Source organism: Lissotriton helveticus, chromosome 7 (genome assembly GCF_964261635.1).
Source record: "Lissotriton helveticus chromosome 7, aLisHel1.1, whole genome shotgun sequence".
NCBI classification, from domain to species: domain Eukaryota; kingdom Metazoa; phylum Chordata; class Amphibia; order Caudata; family Salamandridae; genus Lissotriton; species Lissotriton helveticus.
The window spans coordinates 1,876,370,161-1,876,384,906 of NC_136068.1; positions in this window are offsets into that span (position 1 = coordinate 1,876,370,161).

The window sequence follows — 14,746 nt, forward strand, 5'->3', positions numbered from 1 at the left end:
AACACTTGCCGAATAATATCAAATGTTCATCTGTCAACAATATGTACTCTATTATCTAACGTGCTTAAATAATCTCTTGTGTAGTGAACGTGGCACCACACTTGGCACCATAGGATATAACATAGTCATGATGTAAATGCCATGTGGCTTGTTAAGATACATTTAAAAATAAAAGAAAACACATTATGCTACATTAAAATGGTGGAATGCAATGCAGCACTCAAAGGTGACTTGAGAAGAGTAGGAAAGTGACACATATAGCGGAATATTTCACAATCCTGCTCTCTTCCCAGTGGTTATGCACATACATAGGGGCCCATTAGGATGTCAGGCGGATTGCCTCCGCCAGGGTAGCGGTGGCCACTGCCACCCTGGCAGAGGCAATCCGCCCGACATCCTTCCCTGCATTCCCCCCCCCCATATTACGATGGCGGAGGGGACAGCAGCGGTGGGAAACACCGCCAGCCTGTTTTCCACCCCGGTCGCCTTGCGGCCGGGGCGGAAAAGGGATAACATGCCAGCCATATTATAATGGGCATTTTTCAATGCCTTTCGCCACAGATAGGCAGGCGGACTTCACTCTGGGGGCCCCCTGCGGGCCCCCCGAGTGAATCACAGTAGGGGGGTGCACACGGGGGGTACCTAGGGTACCCCCATGCATTTGCATAATGAAAGCGGCAGGCACCGGGCGGTGCCTGCCGCTTTCATTATGCAAATGCTGCAATGCATTTTCAGCATTGTGGCGGGCGGTGCAGTGAGCACCGCCCGCCACAATGTTAAATTGAGGAATGCACCCGCCACTGTGGCGGGCGCATCCTAATGCCAATGTCGGGACCCCTGCCCTTTAGGCGGGCGGTCCCGATCTCCTTTAGGGTGGCATCCTAATGGACCCCTTAGTGTGGACATCACTTAGTATATGTATTGACATGGAAGGATACAAATCCAGTGCAAAATAATATTCCTAGACAACCAGAGGCATGTGATTCAGATTTCAGATTATCATTATAAAGTGCATAGTTAAAACCATTGCACCAAAAAACATTTTAGAACAAATACAGTAAAAAATGACATGATAAAATGCTAAATACGTCGAAGACAAGGTTTTTTCATGACGAGTCAGAAGATAACAGTGTGTCCTTGTTACATGTGTTAACATATATTTGCATGGGGAAACTACTTCATATGTCTGTTTCATCTATATTTTTTGTTTTGCGATCACCGGCTGGGCCTTTAATTTTGCCCAAAATAACTGTGCAAATCTGACAACCCTTATATCCAGGCGAGTATTTTTGGGGTGCAGGCCCTGTATGAGTGCCCATCTACTGGTTCCTACTCTGGCTTGAGTGAATAAGCCCAGCATTCATTGTCTTCTTTCAGCAAGTAACACCGGACAGACAGACAAGATGAGAACCATCGTCTCCTTTCCCACTTCACAGAGCCTGCATCCATCCCCTCCAGGCGTCCTGGACCAGGCGGGGACCAGAACCAGGGAGGGTTGATCCCCAAAACGCAGGCTCATGAGTGCTGACTTCAGTTGGACATGCTTGATAAAAATAAGGCAGAGATTCTAAGGCTTTGTAGGGATTAATAACTTGCCAGGCGTGCAGTTTTTCAGCCAGGGAGGCGTTGTCCTGCTGTAAGGAAAGTGACCTGCTGTTACAGTTACTATGCCTCTTGAATTCTTTGGATGAGATTTGGAGGTTCCATGGGGCAGATTTACGAGGAACTGACTCATCTGCATAGATGCGTCAGTTTCCTTGCACCAGCGGCAAATGTCCTTTTGCCACTATGGATGCGCTATATTTACAATACCGTGCTCCATGGCGCAAGGATTAACAGATGCGTCAGAACTTCCGATGCATTTGTTGGCCTAAAAGTGATGCATTGCTGGAGTTATGTTGCAAGCACAACACAACTACAGCAATGTATTTTAATGCCTATTCTTACTGTACTGCGTCACTCCTTAGGCCGCAGTGGCGTCCTAAAAGTGGCGCAGTGAAATCTTGTAGATTTCACTGCACCACTTTTACAAGGCCTTCTTGCGTGGGAACCCCCCACCCTGCATACATTATACCTGATGCAGGTATAGTGTGACGCTGGACTTTACATTATATGTTAAGTACATTTCATTTTCAGCATGACAACATCCAGTGGTATGAGCCAACCTCCACAATTTTTAAGTGAACGAGGTGAACCTGTGCTTCCTTGGAAGAAATGGAACCCACTTTTTGATTCTCTCTTAGCCATTGGTGGTGAATAATGCTCTGCTATAAGAAAACAAACTATTTTACTCCACAGTCTTGGTACTGAAGGAAGCAATATTTACGACAGCTTAGATCCTATACCAGAAGGCAGAGGAGCAGGGTGAACCAAGTGATGTTTATGAAATGAGTTTACTACAGTTACAAACACATTTTGTACCTCGCCTGAACGTAGTCATGGAAAGACACACATTTTTTATGTGTGTACAAGCCAAAGAAGAGAGAGTGGGCTGCTATGTGGCAGCATTAAAGTCATTGGCACAAACCTGTGAGTTTGAGCAATTAACTGATTCTCTCATCTGTGATCAACTTGTGCGATGCAGTAATGACTCAAAAATTCAGTTAACGTTATTATCTACAAATCCGAATCTTAAAGAAGCTATAATGATTGTTGAGAGTATTGAGCATACCTCCTTGTGGGTCAAAGAGATGCGTAGCAGCACAATTTCTAGTGTTCCTGTTTTCAGTGTTTGTAAAGTGGATCATGAATGTGTTCTGGGTGACACGTCAGTTGCAGTGGTTAGTAAAGTGGATACTAAACAGGACAAGACTGCTACTAAGTTTGAGAGACAAAAATGTAATTTTAATCTTAATAAGGATGGTAAGTTAAAATGTCCTAGGTGTGGTAGCCAAAGCCCTGGACCTAATTTCCCTAATTGTTTTGGGAAAAGTACCAATTGCAGAAACCGTGGGAAAAGAGGACATTATGCTCGCATCTGTAGGAACACTAAGGTGAACATGGTAGGTGATGATGATGAATTCTCACAATTAGTAATTCATTGTATCACTGACAGAAAGGATGAGGCTGTGAATGATATAAAGATAGTAGACACTGGTGATGTAAACATGCCCTAATGTGATGGATACATTGGAGAAAAATGTGTTCCTGTTTTAGAGGCAACAGGTTCACTATATACGCTTTTAAGTGACAAATTCTGGTATTCCACCTTTGGTTCCTGTAATATAAAACTTCTATCACCTGACATCAACCCTGTGGGTTATGGAGGACAGAGAATTGATTTAATAGGTTAATCAATACATCCTATTGTGTTCAAGGGAAGAGAAACGGTAGGAAAAATCTACGTTGTAAAACAAGGGGATAATCTCCTAGGTTGGCGCCATCAAAGAGACTTTGGCATTATTCTGAAACCCAATGCACCTGATCAAGATATGCTTGTTCCGCAACAGGGTGATGTTCAAGACATCACAGAAAGGTTTCCAGAAGTTTTTAGCGGCAAACTAGGTTGTCTTAATGGTTTCAATCATGAAAGTATTTTAAAGGAAAAAACAAAACCAGTTGAACACAAAGTAAGTAGGTTCCCAACCTTATAATGAAACCCTTACAGGAACAAATCAACAGACCGCTTGAATTGGGAGTAATAGAAGAAATTGAGTCTTCTGAATGGGTGGCTCCCATAGTTTTGGTCCCTAAAGATAATGGGAAAAAATCAGGATGTGTGTGGACTTGAGAAGCTTAAACAACTCTATCTGGGTGGATAGGCAGCCCTTACCCAATATCAATGAAGCTTTATCAAAGCTTGGAGGTGCCAGTTTGTTCAGTGTGATTGATTTATCTGCGGCGTATCATCAGATTTTACTTCATGAGGATTCCAAACCACTAACCTCTTTTGTAACCCGTTTAGGTGCTTACAGATTCTTTCGTATGCCATTTGGTTTGGCAAGCGCTGCAGCAGGTTTTCAGAGAGTGATGAAAAATGTTTTGAGTGGAATTGACTCTGTTTTATTCTTCCAGGATGATATACTTGTCCATGGACAAGATAGAGATAGACATGATGAAGTTTTATTTCGTGTTCTGTCATGATTGAAAGAACGTGGTCTCACTTTGAAAAGTGAAAAATGCAAATTCAGAGTTACCTCTGTTTCTTACTTGGAGCACTCAATTTCTGGTGAGGGGATCAGCCCTAAAGTTGATCTTGCTGAGGCAATTTAACAGGCACCAGCTCCGGCAAACAAAGATCAAGTAAAGTCTTTTTCAGGCTTATCTGAGTATTATTCGAAATTTGTTTATAATTTTGCTAGCGTAATGCAACCCTTAAGGTTACTTTTGAAAAAAGGTGCTGATTTTAATTGGTCTGATGACTGTGAAAATGCTTTTAAAAAAGTAAAAGAAGAAATTGCATGCATGCCAATTTTGGGTCTTTTTAATGTACATAAAAAAAACATTTTGACCACAGATGCCAGTGTGCGAGGGTTGGGTGCAGTTTTATCGCAAGTGGTTGATTGCAGTGAGAAAGATATTGGTTTTGCTTCTCCCTCATTGAAGGGGGCAGAAGAGTATTATTCAGTAATGGAGCGTGAAGCTTTAGCCTGTTTTAGGGCCATCAATCATTTTAGATTCTACTTGATTCTGTTGATATTGTTTAATGCAGTCCTGGGGGGGATGAGAATACCGGACACTTGGCTGGGAGCGGAGGTGGTCCCTATATTCAAAAAGGGGTCGCCCCTGCTTCCAGCCAATTACCGTCCAATTAGTCTCATCGATGTGACCCAAAAGTTGTTCGGTAGACTAATCCTGGATAGGCTCCAAAATTGGATGGATGAGACAGATATTTTAAGCCCTCTTCAGGCAGGATTTAGGAGGGGAGTCTCAACAGTCGATCAGTTACTTAGACTTAACATTCTGTACTGGAAGACAACACACCTAGAAGGGGGGTCACTGTATGCGGTTTTCATTGATCTCCGTGCCGCCTTCGACCTGGTCCCTCGGGCCAGGTTGTGGGCAGTACTGGCGGATATGGGTATCCCCGGCGATATACTGCACATTTTAATAAGGCTACACACAGATAATTACACCCGTGTAAGATACGGAAAGGGTGGTAGGCTGACAGATAGGTTCCCTGTCCAACGAGGGGTAAGGCAGGGATGCGTGTTGGCGCTGACTCTTTTCTGTCTTTTTACAAATGGGGTAATAGAACACCTGAGTAGGATCCCCAATGTTGATGCTCCACAATTAAACAACAGCAGGGTACCTGCGATTATGTTCGCCGACGACACCCTGCTGTTGGCAAAAACACCAATGGGGCTGCAGAGAGTTTTGGACGGTTTCTTGGACTTCTGTAACAAAAGGGGTCTAGAAATAAACCCCTCCAAGACCTAAATTCATGATTCTCAGCAAAAAACCCAAAAATTGCCCAAATCCCCGTCTGGGATCTGTAGTTCTAGAAAGAGTTCAAGCAATCGAGTACCTGGGCATTACACTTAATCAGTCTCTGACCTGGCAGCAACATAAAACAAAGGCCACCATAAAATTAATTCAGAGGGCGGGAGCTATTTCTAGAATTGCCAAGAAATCCTACCTTCGACCTTTAACACCGGCAATACACATTTATAAAGCGCAAGCTAGAGGAGGTATTGCCTACGGGGCAGAGCTATGGGGACACACATCACTACAAAATATCCAGGTCGCTGAAAATAACTTTATAAGACAGCTAGCGGCTCTTCCATCGAGTAGCCCCCTCCTCCCCCTGAGAATGGACTTGGCACTCCGCCCAATTACTGAAGAACTGGGCCTAAAACCTTTGACTTATTGGAGACGTCTGTGGAGCAGCCAGGATCTGGGCCACTACAGAAGCGAACTACAGGAGTTGCTCAGGCTAATACATGTGTCCAAAATTCCTTGGCTAAAGTATATCCGGGACATGTGTACTACACTTGGAATCCCTGAGTTGTGGTGTAATCCTGAAACAACTGCCACAAACCTCCCAAGGAAAGAACTCTCCAGACTGTTTTACAATTTCATGCTCGAGAAAGCTCTGGGTTCAATCAGAGAAGGGTCTTTAAGTGATATTTTTACGAAAGCAAAAGACTACTACAGACCTGAGTATGTTCTGGACGCTATGACCCCTGTGCATGTAAGAAAGATTTTCCTGCAATGGAGATATGGCTCGCTACCACTGAGGGCCTTCACCAAATCCTGGAATGGTAACCTTGAGTTGGCCACATGCCCAGCATGCAATTACAAGCTGGAAAGTGAGCTACATGTGGTTTTCTTTTGTAGAGCGTACAGCAAAATCAGTAGCTACTGGCTGGCTCCATACTTAAAAAACTTGGGCTTCCGAACCTACGCCCCAGCATATAGAGTGCTAAAAACAGACTTATCACCTACAACCGTCTTTGCCATGGCAAAATTTCTGACGGCAATGTGGAGAGTACGCGCAAGAATTATAAAAGACTCCAACATGGCATCTTCTACCAACTTTTAAGCTTAAATCATATATTTTTTTAGACTCCAATCATGGTTTTTAAAAAAAAAAAACCTGTAATACAGAAATCGTTTTAATGTTTTATAGTATGTTTATGTGTTTATCTTTTATGATCTGAAATGATCGAAATAAAGATTATTTGAATTGAATTGAATTGATTCTACTTGTGGGGTCTGCCATTCCTTGTTAGAACTGACCACAAACTACTTGTGCACATGTTTTCCTGCAGGAATGTTGAGAGTACTACGCCCAGAATCAAAAGGTGGATTGAGGGACTATGGAAATACAATTTTACGGTGGAATATTTGCTTGGTTTAAAAAATGTTCCAGCATATTTTCTGTCTAGAAGGCCTTTAGAAGAAAATGTCACTAACAGCCTTGACAATATTGTTTCCGGGTGAAAGAGTCAGCACTTGACAAAGGAGAACGGGAAGCTAGTTTTGAGAGTGATGAGGTGAGAGGTCAAATCATGAATTTTATGGTCAATGGTTGGACTTCTTTGAATGATGTTCCAAATTGTGCGAAAGGATTTTGGAATGTTCATGATGAATTGAATATTTTGCAGGGTGAGCTTTTCCGTGGGGGGAGATTGATACCCCTTTTGAGTATGGGAGAGAAAATAATTAATTATGCACATGAGGGACATCTTGGTCGCAGTTTGACAAAAGCTAGAGTTAAAGAATCTTACTGGTGGCCCGAGGTTGATCGGCAGATAGAAGAGGTTGTTAGGGATTGTGTAATTTGTGCTGGTAATGACATTGAGGAAAGTTAGGGCTACGCCTCTCTCTCCAGTTGCCATACCTGAATGCCCTTGGTCCAAGCTTGCTGTTGACATTGTTGGCCCTTTTAACACCTTATCTCCCTCAGAAAGGTTTGTCGTTGTGCTTGTTGATTATACCTCAAAGTGGGTTTCTGCTTCTTGCATGAATTCTGTTGTGACAAAGAATAATATTGCATTCCTTAAACATGCTTTTACATGTGAAGGTGTACCTGATATTCTTGTATCAGATAACGGGGTGCAGTTTACCTCTCAGGAGATGTCAGATTTTCTAAAAGATCTCTCCATCACACATCACAGAACTGCTCTTTATGCTCCTCAGGCAAATGGTCTAGTTGAGAGCATGAATAGATTAATTAGAACTTCTGCCCAGACTGCCTTTGAGATGAGAGTTCCTCTCAACCCCATTCTTAGAGAAAAATTGCGGGCACACAGTAATACACCCAACAGTGTGACAGGTTGTTCAGCATTTAAAAAACTCAAAGGGAGAACAGCTAGTTCCAAGTTAAACCCACTTTGGTTAAGTGTAAAAGATAGGGGTTGTGTAGTGAGGAATTTGAGAGTAATAAAATATCAAGAAAATTACAAGTGTAGATTTGATACAAAAATGGGGGCTCGAAATTCCACTTGGAAAGTAGGTGAATTTGTGTTTGTGAAGAAGGCATGTTGGTCTCCTAAAGGTGAAACCCAATATTTTGGTCCCAGGCGTATTACCAAAGTGATGAGGAATTTTGTAATGCTTGATGGGGGTGATGTTTGGAGCATATCTCGTCTGTCAAAATGTCCAGGGGAGGTTGGAAATAGAAGGTTTCTGTCTCAGTCTAATCTTCCCAAGTGTAATGACAGTAGTGTTTGTTCTGATCTAGCTACTCATGGTTCTAGAGTCAGGAGAACACCATTGTATCTTCAAGATTATTGTGTAAAGTATTAGAGTCAGCAGTGTACCACAAATGTATCTTCAAGATTATTGTGTAAAGTATAATTAGAGTCAACATTGTTTTCAGGATCTCTGTTTGTTCTTGTAGTTACATAAGCTGTATTTTCTTTCTTTTCTTTCTTCTTTTCTTTACATTTTTATAAAGGGGCAATGTGTTTTAACTTCCCCTTTAAATGCATGTTCTTCATAGGAATGTTATGACATCAGCGACAGAATGTGTGAGCAGTAGTGAAGGGAGGTGAGTTGCGATGTCAGCTGATGTCGCAGTTTGTCTGGTGGGTGTTACAATAAACTCTCTTTGAAGTTCCTTGAGGTATCCTTTTATTAAAATCATATATGTCTTTATTTGGGTTGCCTTTGCACCATGGGATGTGTATTAACAGCCTGATTCATGTAGGTAAATTGCACTCGCAAAGGGCCAGATTCTGAGAATCTGGCCCTTTGCGAGTGCGATTTTTGCATTTGGTATTCATGATACCAAATGCAAAAATCGCTATGTAAGAATTCGCATATTTGCGTGGAATGGCATTTAAGGAATCTCTAATAGAGATTCCTCAAATGCTATTCATGACACAAAACAAAATAGCGATTTTGGACTTTTGGGGCCGCTATTTACCGACAGGTCAGACCTGTCGGTAAATAGCAAAAACTCAGAAAAATGCTTTTAAAAGCATTTTTCAAAGTTGCATGTAGCACACACACATGTCCTTTGGACATGTGTGTGCGCAACACCTGTCCAAAAGTGCATTTTAGGGGTGCTACAGGGCGTCCTTTGGACACCCCTGGCACCCTTAAAATCGCTATCTTAGTTGCGAGTAGCAAATTGCTACTCGCAAATCCCCATTCATTCCTATGGGCCTCTTGGCCCATAGGAATGAATGGGGAGTATTTGCGAGTAGCAAATTGCTACTCGCAAATAAAGAACATGTAGGAATCGCTATTTAAGTAGCAATTCCTACATGAATGCCGTTTTGCGTGTCCTCAATAGCGAATCGCTATGATTCGCTATTAGGGACACGCAAAACGGCATGTACATGAATCAGGCTGATAAATCTGTAATTGTGTAGACATGGACTTCCAGTATAGTTAGCTAATCACACTTTGACAATGTGGTTGTGGACATTATACTGATGATATAAATCTTTCTGTTCTATGTATTGTCTTCATACTGATCCCAAGAGACACATCACTTTGAATCCCCTAAAACAGGCATGTATAGATTTAGATTTAGATGTATAGATTTAGATGTTACACCTTGAATTACACTACAAATCATCATCATACATAGTATTCCATGTCTACATTAATGTTTTTGATAATGTAATAGGAGCACTACAATGTTCATATTCTATATTGAGATTTGTATTCCGTGTGCAGCAGCAATGTGCTCAAGCGCAGAAGCAAATTTTCCTTGAGTAGACAAAATGTATATATTAAGTGCTAGCAAATACATAACGTCCTCTCTGAGACTAGTTACTGAGCGCAAACTTTGCTTTAAGGTGGTTGATATTTCAGCAGAGCCACATGGCACATCTTCTGTTACACTGTTTTTTGTTAAAGAAGAAGTAAAAGTAGATACTGTGTAATGTTCTTTGGATTTCACACATTTTAATACGTCCTCATGTATATCTATCAGTGATCATCCATCCCATGATAAAATAGTACAATCCTTCATTGTAGACTTTAAACAATCTGTAACCTCCCTCACATCCCCATGAAGTGTTGCAAGGCCTTCATCAACTACATCATGAGTTTCTTCCGGGATCTTCTGAATGCAGCTTTCACATTAGAGTACTTGCATATGTAGTGTTGATTTATGTGTGTGGTTGAAGCACCAGTAGTAATTTGGTTGATTTCTACTGTAGTCTGCGTGTGAACATATGTGTGACTTTGGTCTATATACTTTGATTTCCTAAATCATCAAGGAGCGTGTATAATGTGTCATCATGAAATGATTTTTTTTCCAACCAGATTTTATTGGTTTTCAAGACATCATCAATATACGTAAGCATTTTCACATCTTAACCATTGATGATTTGGTGCTATATAAATGGCAATTAACATAACATAACATAACATAAAATAATATACTTAGTCGTTATTCTCTAGCGTACTTCTCTAACATCCCCTTCTACCAAAACTGTCCCCCTCACCCTTTGAATCGTGCTTAGGTGGATATGTTACTACCTCTGTGTACTGTTGGGTTTTCGTGGGTCGATGTTCTGGGCTCTGTGTGCAGTGTCAGTCGTCTCTATTCTAAGTGCTTCTCTTATACGCTCTCCTGTTCTGGCTCTGCCAGCCATGGCTTGCTTGCCCCCCTATTATTGTCCTGCATGCACATCTTCAGTTCACACACTAGAGTTTCCCATGCTCTGGCCCTGTCTATTTCGTCCATCCCTCGACCTGCTTCCCTGAGCAATAGTCTATCTTCTGCTTCTGCCCACTTCTCTAGTTCTTTTTTTCAGGCAACAATCCATGGCCCTCCTGGTGCTTTCCTGTTCCTAGCTATCTCTGTCTTGGCCATGACATAAGCGAGGTCCTGGAACTTTCCATGTGTTTTATTTTTAGCCATGTGGGGAAACCACCCTACCAGCAAGTGCTCTGGGGTATGCGGAAGCTCTCTGTCATTGCAGTCGCCTGTCACTTGTCATATCTCCTCCAAAAGTATTGGAGCATGGGGCAGCTCCAAAACATGTGAAATATTTGTGCTTCCCTCTCCCTGCATCTTGGGCACGCTGCCATGTCTATAACAAAGTATCTCCTAGTTCGGGCCGGCGTTGGGTACACTCTATGTTGCACATAATTTAATTGAAATCTCACATTTCTAGATGCTTTTGGGGTTCGCTCTATGATCTCGTCCCACTCTACCTCTGGTATCTGCTTCCCAGGTCTTCTTCCCACTGTAATCGCCGGCACTTCAACGGCTTTTGCATATCGAACCTCATTGCTGTGTTTAAGCAGGACACTGTCTTAATCATTCCTGCAGACAGTGCAACATATCTGCACCACCTAGCATCCATGGTTCCATACCTCCATGTTCCAGTGCTTTTTAATCCTTCGTGTGAGGGCTGCATGCTTCAGGAAGTGACTTCCTGGGAAGACATATGCAGTTTGTAACTCTTCAAATGGTATCAGTGCAGAATCTTGATACAAGTCCCCCATCACTTTCAGTCCTGCTTCTACCCAGTTCTCCAGCTCTGCCCAGTGTTCCCCCTGTGGCGGATAGCGCAGCATTGTGATAGGTATGTCTGGGGTATAGGGGGTCGCAGGGCCTGCTCGTCTCAGGTATCTAGCCCAGCAGCGCATCACCACCCTAGTGTTGGTTATTACTTCAGACGTATTTTCACACCCTTTGCAGTAGAATTTTAGCCAGGGTTGCGGCATGTGGCACAGCCAGATATTGTTCCCTTTCTTGGTCTCTGTCTGCTGATAACCATTGGATCAGCCAGTAAAGCTGGGCGGTTATATAATAATTCTCAAAATCAGGGAGTGCTAATTCTTCTCCCGCTGTGGGGTGCCGCATCAAGGACAAAGCAGCCCTTCTGCGTCCTGCTTCCCAGAGAAATGACATAGCCATTGAGTCAAGCTCTTTGAATGTTGCTTTTGGGATCCACACCGGGAGAGTCCCAAAATAGTATAGTATGTGCGGTAGTGTTACCATCTTCAAGACAGCTACCCACCCAGCTATCGACAGCTGCAGCGTTCCCCAGAAGTCCATTGCAGGTTTCGTTGACCGCGTTGCTCTACCCACATTACCTTCTAGTAATTCTGTTGCGTCGTGGTATATTTTGGCTCCAAGATACTGCAGTCAGCTAGCTTACCATTTCAGGTATTCTAGATCAGGTGGTGGGGCGGCGTCGGGCATCACTTGGTAAAAGCTGGATTTTTGCCAGTTAACTTTGAAGTTGGACACAGTGCCAAATCGGACCAGCATGTCATGCGCTCTTCTCAGTTGTCCACCATATTACTGAGGAATAGCAAGAGGTCAGCTAAACACAAGGTTATGAGGTGCTGCACCGCTCCTGTCCCCAGGACGTTATAGTCCTGCCCACTCGTGGCCCTGCGCGCAAGTAGCTCCATTGCCAGTGGAAACAGGAGCAGGGAGAGGGGGCATCCCTGCCTCGTGCCTCTCTCCACCCTCTGTCTAGGCGAAATAGCCCTCCCAGTGTGTACACAGGCCGTAGGGGATGTGTACAGTAGCCACACCCACGCTAGAAATCCTCCTCCCAGGCCCATCCGAACCAGGACTTCATAAAGGTAAGACCACTCCAGGCTGTCAAAGGCCTTCTCAATGTCCACTATGAACACTGTCGCCTCTCGCTTATCGTATCCATCAGAGCACATCACATCCAGGAGTCGCCTAATGTTTGTGGCCGAGTTCCGACCTCTGTTAAAACCTGCCTGGTCTACATGGACTAATTCCGGAATGTGGGGGAGTAGGCGTGTTGCAAGGATTTAGCATAGAACTTTGTAATCCATGTTTAGCATGGAAAATGGCCTGTAGGCCGTATAATCGTGTGGTTCCTTTCCTGGCTTCGGTACCGGAACAATAAGGGCCTCCCTAGCACTCTGCGGGCCTCGTGGTACATTGTGACCAGTCAGGGGGCCAACTTCACCACATATGTTACGTAAAACTCAGCCGGTAGATCGTCTGTACCTGGTGTCTTGTTTCTTGCCATGCCTTTAATGGCAGCCCGCACGTCCTGCTTCCCTTGTGTCTGTGGGTTTGCCTTCTCACAACCGTCTATAGAGCTTAGCATAGTTACGAGCAAAGACTTTGTTGATCTTTGCCTGTGTATAGTGTCTGACCCCATCTCATCTTCTATTTCCACCATGGATGGGCCCCTACTCACCGGGTTCATCAGCCATGCCACGAACGATCCTGATTTGTCCCGCTCAGCATGAGTACCCTCAAGGTATTTCTTATAATCGAAGCATCTAAGCCTCTCTGTCTGTTATGCCACTTCCTCCTTGTCTTCTAAGAGTGCTTGCTGAAGCTCCTGGCGTTCTGGTCTTCTACAATCCAACCATCTGAATGTTGCCTCTGCCCTCTCCATTTCTCCCAGGGTGACGCGCCTGACCCCTGTGGTACACGTTATACCTTGGCCCCTCAGGACCACTTTGAAAGTGTCCCACTTCCAGTTCGACGATGAGGCTGTCCCCGTGTTGGCCTCAAATTAATGAGCTATTTTGTCCCTTATCTCTTCCCTGAAGATCTGGTCATCCAGGGTGTCCGGGTGAAGCCTCCATGTAGGGATCGCTGTTACAAGGTGCCTCCTCTTCAAGGATAGAATTTAGTGGGTTATGATCCAATATCGTTCGTGCAAGGTATTCCGCGGCAGTAACGTTGCGCTGAGCATCTACTGAGCATAAGAAGGTGTCTATTCGTGCATGCACCTCATGAACCATTGAGAAGTAGGAGTAGCTCCTTTTTCCTGGGGGTGTAGGTTCTTCTAGGCATCTGTCAGTCCCCAGCTCTGTCTAGAGGTAGTGAATGCATTGGAGCCACGTGCTGCTTGGGAGTTTCGCAATGGAGGGTGGGTGCTGTCTAGGAGTATATTGTCTATGCTGTTAAAGTCACCCCCATTATAGTAGTGCCTGTCAGGTATTGCATTAAACTGTTATTCAACCTCACAAAAAAGGCTTGTTGTTCTGCATTAGGGGCATATATACTAATTATACTAATCTCTCGACCCTCTAGCTGCCCCTTTATGGCATATCGACACTCCAGATCTACCAGCGAACTCGTCAGTTGAAATGGAACCCCCACGTGCATATACCGACTAGTCAGTGTAAAAGAGCTAAAAGAGCTGGCCCCTCTATCGTCTGTTTTAGGTGTGTTTCTTGTAATAGAGCTATCCTGGCTCCCTGCCTCTGGATGTATGAGAGGACCTTGTGGCATTTCGACATTGCATGCATGCCTCTGATAGTCCATACATTTGTATTGCTGCTTGTCAGCGATTAGTAGGTGTTACTATGCCCAGACCGCCTCTCACTGTGAACTGTGCCACCTGCTTATGTTTCCCACTCGATCTCACATGGTTCTCAAGGTGTGTCCCCATGTCAACATAACATTTTTTCCCCAACTCCACTCCCCAGGATAAGCAGGAAAACACCCCAATCCAAACTAAAATTATAAGACCCCAAGTGACTGCTTGCAGTTCGTTCAGTCAATCACAAGGGGGGAAGGCCACTTGTCCGCTGCTCTCCGAGTTTCTGAGGCTGCCATCTCTTTCTTTATTTTCAGAGATCACCCCTGCAGCACCTCACCCTCTATAAACCCCTGTACCTTATTGTTGAGTCAAGTGCGTCCCGTGTTATTCCAGACCTGTTCGCCACAGCTCACTGCTCTCTCCAGCTAGATGATGTCATTGAGCCATCTGCGGAGTTATGTCTGGAAGCACCTGTCTCTGCGCTTCAGAGTTACTGGATCCACGCTCTTAGCCAGATTCTGCTGCAGTCTCACTGCTCTCAGGGGGCATAAGGCTTCCCACTTTGCCGCTGATCAGTGCTACAACTTGCACCATGTATTGGCGCTCAAGCTGTG